Genomic DNA, 10793 nt, shown 5'->3' with positions numbered 1-10793 from the left:
AAGTACAACCAGGTGTGTGTGAAATTCGTTCAAGGCACCACTAGACGCTCGAACTGCTTACTGTTTCAAGCACTTGCGTAGCAAGTCGCTGCGATAACTGCTGTAGTGGGCGGACATTTTCTTCAGATTGAGGCTCTCTATGAGTCCAATGATTCGGGTGATCCGCAGAGTCCGTTCTCAGAGGCCGCTGAATCGGTGGTGTTCTCTGGCGCCGCTGACGCCCGCGCCCCGCCCACAGATCGGCGGCTGGCCGGACCTGTCACGCCTGCTGAAGGAGGCCATGGACTCCTACAACGAGATCAACGCCGCCATGAACCTGGTGCTGTTCGAGGACGCCATGATGCACGTCTGTCGGTGAGGGGTCACCGGAGGTCACCGGGGGTCACCGGGTCGCACTGGTGCCGGCTGATGGCCGGTGCGACTTTGTCAGGATTCATACACTTTTGCAAAGCAGGCTGCAGTTTGATTTGATGCGGCAACACGAAAACTGCAACGATGCCGACGGTGTGTCATGCCGCGTCGTGCGATGCCGGCTGACGGCGCGGGCCGCCTCCACCGCAGCATCAACCGGATCCTGGAGTCGCCGCGCGGCAACGCCCTGCTGGTGGGCGTGGGCGGCAGCGGCAAGCAGTCGCTGTCCAGGCTGGCGGCCTTCATCTCCGGCCTCGAGGTGTTCCAGGTCACGCTCAAGAAGGGCTACGGCATCCCCGACCTGAAGGTGGGCGGCGCCGGTCGGTCGGCCGGGGGAGCCGCCGCGGCCCGGCGGCTGGCGGCACGGCTGGGGCAGGCCGCCGTGGGTGGGCGCTGCGCTTGAGGCTGGCACGTCACGTTGTCTCTGCGAAGGTCTTTTCGGTCCATGCTGGCGTGTACGGCCGGATGTACTGAACCCAAGGATCAACATGCAGTTTTTCGCAGCTGCTGAGAATGCGTTGTTTCCAGTGAAGTGCCGCCATTTACTCGCCTTCCACGCGAAAAGTTCGCGCGGCGCTTTTGCCCTGGCCGAAGATCTGAAAGCACCAGCGTCACTTCCACGCATCCTGCAAGGAAAGCTTATTAACTGGGTCAATCCCTGATCGGGCAATCGAAAATTGTAGGTCCTATGACTTCGGCCTTAGGACGGTAGGCACTAGGGCGGTACCTTTGACACGGCGGACGGAGGCGGCTCGTGCTGAGCTCAGGGCGGTACCTCTGACGCCGTGGGAGACGTCTCTCGCTGAGCACAGGGCGGTACCTCTGTCGTGACGGGCGGAGGCGGATCGTGCTGAGCACAGGGCGGCCTCTCACGCGGCGGGCGGAGGCGGCTCGTGCTGAGTCAGACCACACCGCCGACATCGGCTGACGTAGCCGTGTCGCGCCGCAGGCTGACCTGGCGGCGCTCTATCAGAAGTCGGGCCTGAAGAACGTCGGCATGGTGTTCCTGATGACGGACAGCCAGGTGGCCGAGGAGAAGTTCCTGGTGCTCATCAACGACCTGCTGGCCAGCGGCGAGATCCCCGACCTCTTCCCCGACGACGAGGTGGAGAACATCATCGCCGCCGTCAGGAACGAGGTGCGGCGCGGACGGCGGCGCGGCCGGCTCCGACGGCGGGGGTTCGGGCGGACGTTGGCAGCGACGGCGGACGCCGCCTTCAGCCGTCGCCAGTCGGTAGTGGCGCCGCTGCTATCGGGGGAGGCGGCCTGACGTGAGCGGTGACGTCACCACCGGCGGTCAGTCCGGGCGTCCGGGCGTCAGTCCGGGCGTCCGGGCGTGTGAGCTGGTCTGAGCGGCTCTGGTGCCAGGACGCAGTTGAATGGCGTGGTTCACAGTGACGTGGCCATGACAAGCCCGAGTGTTTTGACGCGGCGCTGCTGTGGTTGTTGCGTAGGAACGGGCTGTGTCACACCACCACGGCTGTCGTGGCAACTGCTGCCGCGACACGGCACGCAGGCTGTCGTTGCGCTATGACATATTGGTGGTCACAGCAGCACGTCACGTTATGCGTGAACAACGGTGATCATGGCTACATGCCTTGCGGCATGACGGTCGTAGCGACGTTTTACGACACGGTTCGGTGGCAGTCATGACAACATGCCTTCATGCGGTCATCAGTCTGGCCATGTCAAGGCGACATGTAACATGGCATGTGACGCGGAGGAGTCGGTAGGGTCAGCGCGTGTCGGTATGGGCACGTGACGCGGCGCATCGGTGGTTGTTACGACACACCATCGCTCTCGGGGCGTTCACTCGCTTGCGAGCCTCCAGACTGGGTTCAGAGTGGAACCAGGTTCAGAGTGAGTGGCTTGTCGTGATGTGAATGCCGAGAAAGGCAGACTGTCCCTCAGTCGGGCTCCAAACAGCATGCTTGAAGACGATGCAGGCTAGCTAATGATTAAGCCAGGTCCTGCATGCCGATGAAGCGGGTTGAAGCGACTAAACACCAACATGTCGATTATTCCCGCTCTACCAGTGCCCACCTTCTGACCGCCGGCTGCGTCTCCGTGTTTACTCAGGTCAAGGCAGCGGGAATGCAGGACACGCGCGACAACTGCTGGCGCTTCTTCATCGACAAAGTGCGCCGCACGCTGAAAGTTGTGCTCTGCTTCTCCCCGGTCGGCACGACGCTCCGAGTCCGGTATGACACTGGGAACAAACCTGGCCGTTGGAAGCGGTTAGACAGTCGCGGAGCCCAACGTGTTGGTTCGGGTGTTCGCGGTAGCAATGCTGGTCTTGTTCACTTGTCCCCCGTTGTCATGTATTTCGAGAGACACGCAATCATATAACTATCCGGTGCTGGGCTTAGTTGTCCATGCGAGAGTTGGCCTTCTGAACGGGTGCATGTGCGCTTTAGATGATTGTGATGTGCTTGATCAAAAACTTCTTTCGTTTTATGCTTAGTGTTTGTGATAATGTTTTGAGTTAGACATATTATTTAATTTCTGCACTCACATGTGAAGTAATTACCGGCGATGTTCTCCATTCAATTGCGTTGTGCGCCTGGGTACCAAGACAGATACAGCAATGTCATCCATTCATAGAGCTCGCAAGTTCCCGGCACTGATCAACTGCACGAACATTGACTGGTTCCACGAGTGGCCGGAAGAGGCGCTGGTGTCGGTGTCGCAGCGTTTCCTCAGTGAAGTCCGAGAGTTGCCGGTAAGGCCGACCGCGTCGAGCCGTCTAGGACAGCAATCACAGCGTGTTGCTAGCCCCGTGTCGTTGCCACTTTATTATATTATATATATATATATATATATATATATATATATATATCTATATCTATCTATATCTATATCTATATATATGTGTGCATAAATGTATATATATATATATATACTATCTATATCTATATATCTATATATATGTGTGCATAAATGTATATATATATATATATATATATATATATATATATATATATATATATATATATATATGTATATATTATATATATATATACAATTCTATGCATTATATGTCTATATAACATACAACTATATAACTAGCTATATTTTATATAATGTGCATGCATGTATATGTGTTAATTGTGTGAATTTTTATGTAATCATGTATTTATGTATGTTAATTATCAATGATTACGTGTAACTTTGAAAAAGCCACCAGATCTTGGAAAGTTACGGAATCTATGAACATGAACATGAACATAGTATGCATATGCTGTTCACACGGCCCAATGCCAAGAAATCGAAGACTTACGCGTCACAAATAGGAAGCTTATGCTCACTCCGTTCCCTGCCACTTTTACCAATAATTATATCCAATTATAGCAAAACCTGCATGACGGTGTTTTCACTGATCTTCTGTTCGTTTTCAGGAGCCCTTGACTGCGAAGTCTGCACAGTTCATGTCTTTCGTGCACGTTTCGGTCAACGAGATGTCCAAGGTGTACCTCGCTAACGACAAACGCTACAACTACACGACGCCCAAGTCCTTCCTGGAGCAGATCGCCCTCTACAGTAAACTGCTGCGTTTTAACGTGGAGACCTGACGTCCAAGATTAATCGTCTGGAGAATGGCTGGAGAAACTGAGGAACACCAGCTCCCAGGTGCGTGCTGTCCCACCCTCGGCGCGGAACCCTAGTACGCGTACTGCTGTGTGGCCGAAAGGAGTCCGTGGTTGTTATGTTGCGCGGCATGCGAACGGGGGGCCGCTGGGGCGCTGTAGTGACGACGTGGTACCAAGTTCTCGGAATAGCGTAGAGGTGCTTACATCCGAACATGATGGCTCTCATGTGGCAACGGGTGTGACGGGCAAAATTGTAACCATTAGACATAGGTCCAGGATTTCTCCGGCTAGGGGAGACAAATGTAAACATTTCTCAGTCTTTATCTGCAGGAGCAGCGGAGATCGGAAGCGGTGGCAGCAGCCATCCTTAGAACGATCAGCAGCCATGATATAATCTCTGGAGGAACTGGAACATGGTGGTTAGAGGATGGGCATCCACTAGGTGCAAACATTACAAAACGTAAATTATCATTAACTTATATTGATGTCAGTATTAAGACACTGTTGTCTTCTTCCTTCGGCCGTGACGGACCCTGCACTCTGCTGACTGGCAATCGACCAGTCATCGTTGAGCTGTCGGACTCGTGCTGTCCGGAATCTCTCCCAGCCTGTGCTGGTCCGTGGGTGTTACGATCTGAGGGTCCTAATGCGGCTGTCGACCGCCAGTGTGGACGATCTTGAAGGCCAAGCTGGCGTCGCAGGAGGGGGTGGAGCTGAAGATAAGAACGAGGACGCGGACAGGTTGATTCAGATCGTCGGCAAGGAGACGGAGACGGTCACCAGAGAGGAAGAACATAGGTAGCCGTTGGGGGTTGGGGCGGTGTCGCTGGCTTAGTTGTGGACGCTGTCCAGCAGCGTGTCATCTCCAATATTGCGGCTTGCATGAGTCACGTCCAGCAAGCCATCGGCATATGTCTGTTTGACCGTCGGCATATGTTCCGACCGGCGGCACATGTCCGTCTGACCGCCGCCACATGTCCATCTGACCGCCGGCACATGTCCCGACCGCCGGCACATGTCCCGACCGCCGGCCACATGTCCCGACCGCCGGCACATGTCCCGACCGCCGGCACATGTCGTCTGACCGTCGCCTCATGCCCATCTGAACCGCCGGCACATGTCCTGACCGTCGGCTCATGTCCTGACGGTTGGCTCATGTCCGTCTAACCGTCGGCTCATGTCCCGTCTGACCGCCGGCACATGTCCGTCTAACCGTCGGCTCATGTCCGTCTGACCGGCGGCACATGTTCCTGACTGCCGGCACATATCCTGACCGTTGGCTATGTCCTGACCATCGACTCATGTCCGTCTAACCGTCCGGCTCATGTCCGTCTGACCGGCGGCACATGCTCTGACCGCCGCCACATATTCTGACCGTCGGGCCATGTCCTGTCTGTTGGCTCATGTCCGTCTGACCGTCGCCACATATCCTGACCGTCGGCTCATGTCCTAGCCGTTGGTACACGTCCACTTTACCGTCGGCACATGTCCGCCTGACCGTCAGCACATGTCCTGACCGTCGGCACGTGTCCTAAACGTCGGCTCATGTCCGTCTTACCTTTGGGTACGTGTCCGTTTGACCGTCAGCACATGTCCTGACTGTTGGCTCATTTCCGTCTGACTGTGGCTCGTGTCCATTTGACTGTCGGCTCATACCCGTCTGACCGTCGGCACATGTCCTGACCGTCGGCACATGTCCTGACCGTCGACTCATGTTCTGACCGTCGGCGGTGCCGACCGCCTGAACCTTCGCCGGGGCCTGTCGCCAGCCGACTCCGAGGAGAAGAAGGTGGGCGTCATCACCGTGGAGGTGGGTAAGAAGCAGCGCGAGTGCGAGGCGGACCTGGCCAAGGCTCAGCCGGCGCTCATCGCCGCCAAGGACGCCCTCGACACGCTCAACAAGGTGGGCGGGAGTGGGTACCGCTCCGGACGCGTTGGGGGGACGGAGCGAGCGAGACGGCACGGCGGCTCGTTTGCCACCACCACGCCAAAACGGTGTTGCAGCGGCCCTGAGAAGGCGTCTCAACTGTGGTGGAGCTTTTTCTCGCACTTGTGATGTAGGATTTACCGAAGAGATGTTTTAAGCTCAATTGTTTATAAACACATGTCCTTAATATTTTACTGTTTCCTGAAGGTAAAGAATGCTGCCTGATTGCAGCAGTATGTGTGTGTGTGTGTGTGTGGTGTGTGTGTGTGTGTGTGTGTGGTGTGTGTGTGTGTGTGTGTGTGTGTGTGTGTGTGTGTGTGTGTGTGTGTGTGTGGTGTGTGTGTGCGTGCGTGCGTGCGTGCGTGCGTGCGTGCGTGCGTGTATGTGTATGTGTGTGTGTGTGTGTGCGTGTGTATGTGCGTGTGTGTGCGTGTGTGCGCATGCGCGTGTGGCTGTGTTGCGTGACCGCAGCCGACGCACAGCGTGTGTGCCGCAGAAACAACCTGACTGAGCTGAAGTCGTTCGGCACGCCGCCGCCGGCCGTGGTGAACGTCACAGCCGCGGTCATGGTGCTGCTCGCGCCGGGCGGCAAGGTGGCCCGCGACCGCTCCTGGAAGGCGTGCAAGGTACGGCGTGACGCTCCGAGCCGGGCGGCCGGTCGGCCGGGCGCTGTCCCGGCGTGGGGTGCCGAGGCACGAGGGACGGACTCCGGTGACATGTTCGGACAGCTCCTGGAAGGTCTGCTCTTCAGGGTCAGATGTGCGGTGCTTCCCGCTCGTGGTGCCGGGGAGAAGGGGGGGGGGGGGGCTGAGCAGGCTGGCTTCACCGCTGCACGTCCTGGCAATAGTTGGCGCGTGCTCGTGTGTTGTGTTGGTGGAGCGTGAGCCTGCTGTGTGCGCGCTGTGTCATCTGACGCCCCGCCGCCGACGCGCCGCGGCAGGTGATGATGGCTAAGGTGGACGGCTTCCTGGACGAGCTGCGCAACTACGACAAGGAGCACATCCACCCGGATTGCCTCAAGGCCATCAAGCCGTACCTGGCCGACCCGCAGTTCAACGCCGAGTTTATCCGCTCCAAGTCGCTGGCGGCGGCAGGTCAGGCAGGAGGTTACACGGGACCGGGGCGGTGACGCGCGCCGACAGAGCCCAGCCGTCGCCGAGACGAGCGGTGGGCCCTTGCCGTGCGCCATGCATTCGTTGATTAAAAGACCAGAGAGCTGTGTCTGTATCCAGTGTTGTTCCGCCCACCACTCGACGGCCTTCACGATCGATTGTTTGCCGAAGCAGTCTGCTACGGAGCGCTGGCTTCGCGCTCGCCTTAACGGAGCCGCTGGCCGGCCGACGCCGCAGGTCTGTGCGCCTGGGTGCTGAACATCGTCAAGTTCTACGAGGTGTACTGCGAGGTGGAGCCCAAGCGCCTGGCGCTGGAGGCGGCCAACGCCGAGCTGGCCGCCGCCCAGGACAAGCTGGCCGAGATCAAGGAGCGCGTCGTGGTGAGTGGCTGGCGCGAGCCGTGGGTGGGTGCTGTGGATCCGGATCCTGCTGTGGATCAGCACCCGGATTACCGGTGCCGCGGCCACGCTGTGGTGTTCTGCGGCGTGTGGCGTCTGTCGCATGTGGCAGAGTCTTCTGCTAGTGGGTGGGAGAGCTGGCGCGGCGCGTGCGGGGGTCTGCCGTGCTAGGGATGTGGACTGGCATCGGCTGGTGCTGCGGTCCTACTCGGCGTTCAGGCTCCCGCGTCTACCAGGCGGCCGGCGGAGGTAGACTGTGCCGCGGTGCTCCGCTGCACGGCGGGAAGCCGGTCTCACAGGCGTCCGCCGGGATCACTCAGTAATGTGGCGGCGGGGCCCGACGGGGCGGTCAACGCCCACCGGTCGGGGCCTGGGAACAGGGCTCGATACGGACCAGCGGCTTGCTTAGAGGACTGGAGTGGACTTGTGTTACGTCGGCCCGGTCATGGCGGACGGTCGTCCTCGCAGCACTGCAGTTGTTGACTCCTGTGTGGGCCCCGTGCACAGCTGGCTGTCGGTTCTGAGAAGCGGGTTGGGATGGTCTGCATTGCCGTGGTCCCTGTGTTAAATAACGTGCATTATCTGTCAACATCTGGCTGTCTCCCATTTCCCTGCCATATTTGCAAATATATCTGTGTGACGAAAGCCCGTCACCTGCCCCTGCTGGCTTAAGGCTGGCTCTACCCTCGAACCGACCCGGCAAATGTGACGGGACCCGGAGCGACGGGAGCTGTGGGGGGCCGCTCTCCCAGCTGATAGTGACAGTGCCCGTCTTACCCCCCCCCCCCGCCCCTCAAAGTGAGCGGGTCCAACTGACGCGCCCACGCGCCCGGCCAGGTACTGGAGGAGACGCTGGGAAAGCTGACGGCCGACTTCGAGGAGGCCACGGCGGCCAAGGTCAAGTGCCAGAAGGAGGCGGACGCCACGGCTTACGTCATCGACCTGGCCAACCGGCTGGTGGGCGGTCTGGCCTCCGAGAACGTCCGCTGGGGAGAGAGTGTCGCCAGGTTTGCACCCGCCGCCGCCGCCGTTGATGCTGCTGCAGCTGCTGCGGCTGCTGCTGTGGCTGCTGCTGCTGCCGGCCGGTCGGGCCGCCAGCTCAGGGGCGGGGAGTTATAGGCGGCTGTCTCGGAGCCCGATCGGCCAAACTGCCCCGTGAAATGAAAATGTGTCTGTACAGGCGTTGCGTGTGGATTGATCAGGTGTTTGAGATTTCGTCGTTTGCGTTTAGGTCGGACTTGTCCGTTTAGTGGCGGTCTTGTTTTCAACATGCGTGACTCAAACTTGATGTTTGCTACGCATAACCATTCCTGGGGTTATGCTCAGGCTCGCCTGCTCCGACCAGCGAGCATGCGACGGAGTGAAAGCCATGGCTTTCGGCAGCCACATTTATGTAATAAGCGTCCGACACGTGAGATGGAGAGCTGCCATTTTGCGGTCGCCGTGACAGGTACAAAGAGCAGGAGACCACCATACCGGGGGACGTGCTGCTGGTCACCGCCTTCATCTCGTACGTGGGCTGCTTCACCAAGCAGTACAGGACGGAGCTGCTCGACAAACAGTGGTTCCCGCAGATCACCAAGCTGGAGGTAAGCGATCGCTCCCGAGGAGTAGCAATCAGGACGTGTTTCACACATGTTACGAGGATGTACGCTCACGCATACAGAATTGGGGTTGCGACGCGGCTGTACGTAGACAGCGCGCCGGCAGTGTCGCGCTCCAGTGGTGGCGCGTTGTAACCCAGCCCGGCGGACGAGTACCACCATATGACGCAGCCACTGGCCGGCTGTTGTCGGCGGCGGCGGTGTCGTGCGTCGTCGCGAGTGGTGACGCCGGAGCAGCGGTGTTAATCGGGGGCGACACCGCGAGTGGTGTCGCCCTCGATCAACTGCGAGAGTGAACGGCCCGCTGTTTATACCTGTGTGTGGTCAAAAGGACAGAATCTCGGCGTGGATGGATTTTTTTGTTGGTAATGCACAAGAACGATAACACATCCGCTGCATGATAAGATCGATGTCGATATACGGACTTGCAAAGTCGCTGCCTCTGTCCCCTGTTTGAATGTCCTGTCTTGTCCGGGGCGATGTCAGTGCGCATCATGGCTTCAGCGGCGCTGCCGTCTGGTGTCAGAGCCGCGCGCGCTGGGTCTGTCCGAGCTCGGCGGTGACGTCGCGTGCGCCAGGTCCGTGCGCACGCAACTGTTCAGCCAACACCGCGTGTGCCAGGTCCGTGCGCACGCAACTGTTCAGCCAACACCGCGTGTGCAAGGTCCGTGCGCACCAATGTGCCGCCGCCGCCGCGTGCGCCAGGTCCGCGCGTGAGCTACTGTGTTCGCCGCCGCGTGCGCCAGGTCCGTGCGCGCACGACTGCGCCGCCGCCGCCGCCGCCGCGCCCGTGTCACGCCCGGCCGCCGGCCGCCAGGTGCCGACCACGCCCGAGCTGGACCCGCTCTCGCTGCTGACGGACGAGGCGCAGATCGCCACCTGGAACAACGAGGGTCTGCCCAACGACCGCATGTCGGCGGAGAACGCCACCATCCTCACCAAGTCGGAGCGCTGGCCGCTCATGATTGATCCTCAGGTGCGGCCGCCGACGCGCTGAACCCGTCCACCGGCTCTCCACGAGCCAGCCAGTGTAGATGGCACGCGTGGGCGAGGAGCCACACGAAACCAGTGCCACTCGCTGTCAGTGCGGTGGGCTCGGCGCATGCGCAGACGTCGAATATCACGGCGTTGTTTTGTGGTGTTGTGTAGGTACAGGCTCATGCGCGGTCATCGTGCTGTCTTAAGTCGTGCTGTACTATCGTCGTTTCGAACGAACTGTGCTCGAGGGCGTTAATGCGAGCACGCGGCCGTCACGCGCGCCGCCCGCTCCGCCAGCTGCAAGGCATCAAGTGGATCAAGACCAGGTACGGCGCCGAGCTGAAGGTGATTCGGCTGGGCCAGCGCGGCTACATGGACGTGGTGGAGCAGGCCATCAGCGCCGGCTCCGTCGTGCTGGTGGAGAACATCGGCGAGTCGGTCGATCCCGTGCTCGACCCGCTGCTGGCGCGCAACCTCATCCGCAAGGGCAGGTACGTTCGGCCGCCCCGGCCGCCCCGGCCAGCGCCGGTGGCGGAGCGGCCGGCTGCCGGGGGGAAGCGTAGGTTCGATTCTCTGCTGTGGATGCGACCGATGACCGATAGGAACGCGGCCGTCGCTGGGCCGGATGCAGGGCTGCGGGGGTGACGTGCATTACGCGTCTGTAAGAGCAGACGAACCTGACGCCGGCCGGCCAGGTGCCCGGATCTGGTCCAGTGATAGGTTGGAGTTTCAGCAGGAGCAGGCAGAGTGTCTTAATGGCCTGGCCAAGCTGC

General features: G+C 59.5%; 1 pseudogene; it reads left to right on the top strand.

Moving 5' to 3' along the window:
• Nucleotides 1-10793, top strand: part of LOC119095130 (dynein beta chain, ciliary-like) — a 63048-nt pseudogene that overhangs the window by 33286 nt on the left and 18969 nt on the right.

Source organism: Pollicipes pollicipes, unplaced genomic scaffold, assembly GCF_011947565.3.
Source record: "Pollicipes pollicipes isolate AB1234 unplaced genomic scaffold, Ppol_2.1 Scaffold_4219;HRSCAF=4965_pilon_pilon_pilon, whole genome shotgun sequence".
In the NCBI taxonomy this organism is placed as follows: Eukaryota; Metazoa; Arthropoda; class Thecostraca; order Pollicipedomorpha; family Pollicipedidae; genus Pollicipes; species Pollicipes pollicipes.
This window is presented reverse-complemented; position numbering and strand designations above follow the sequence as displayed.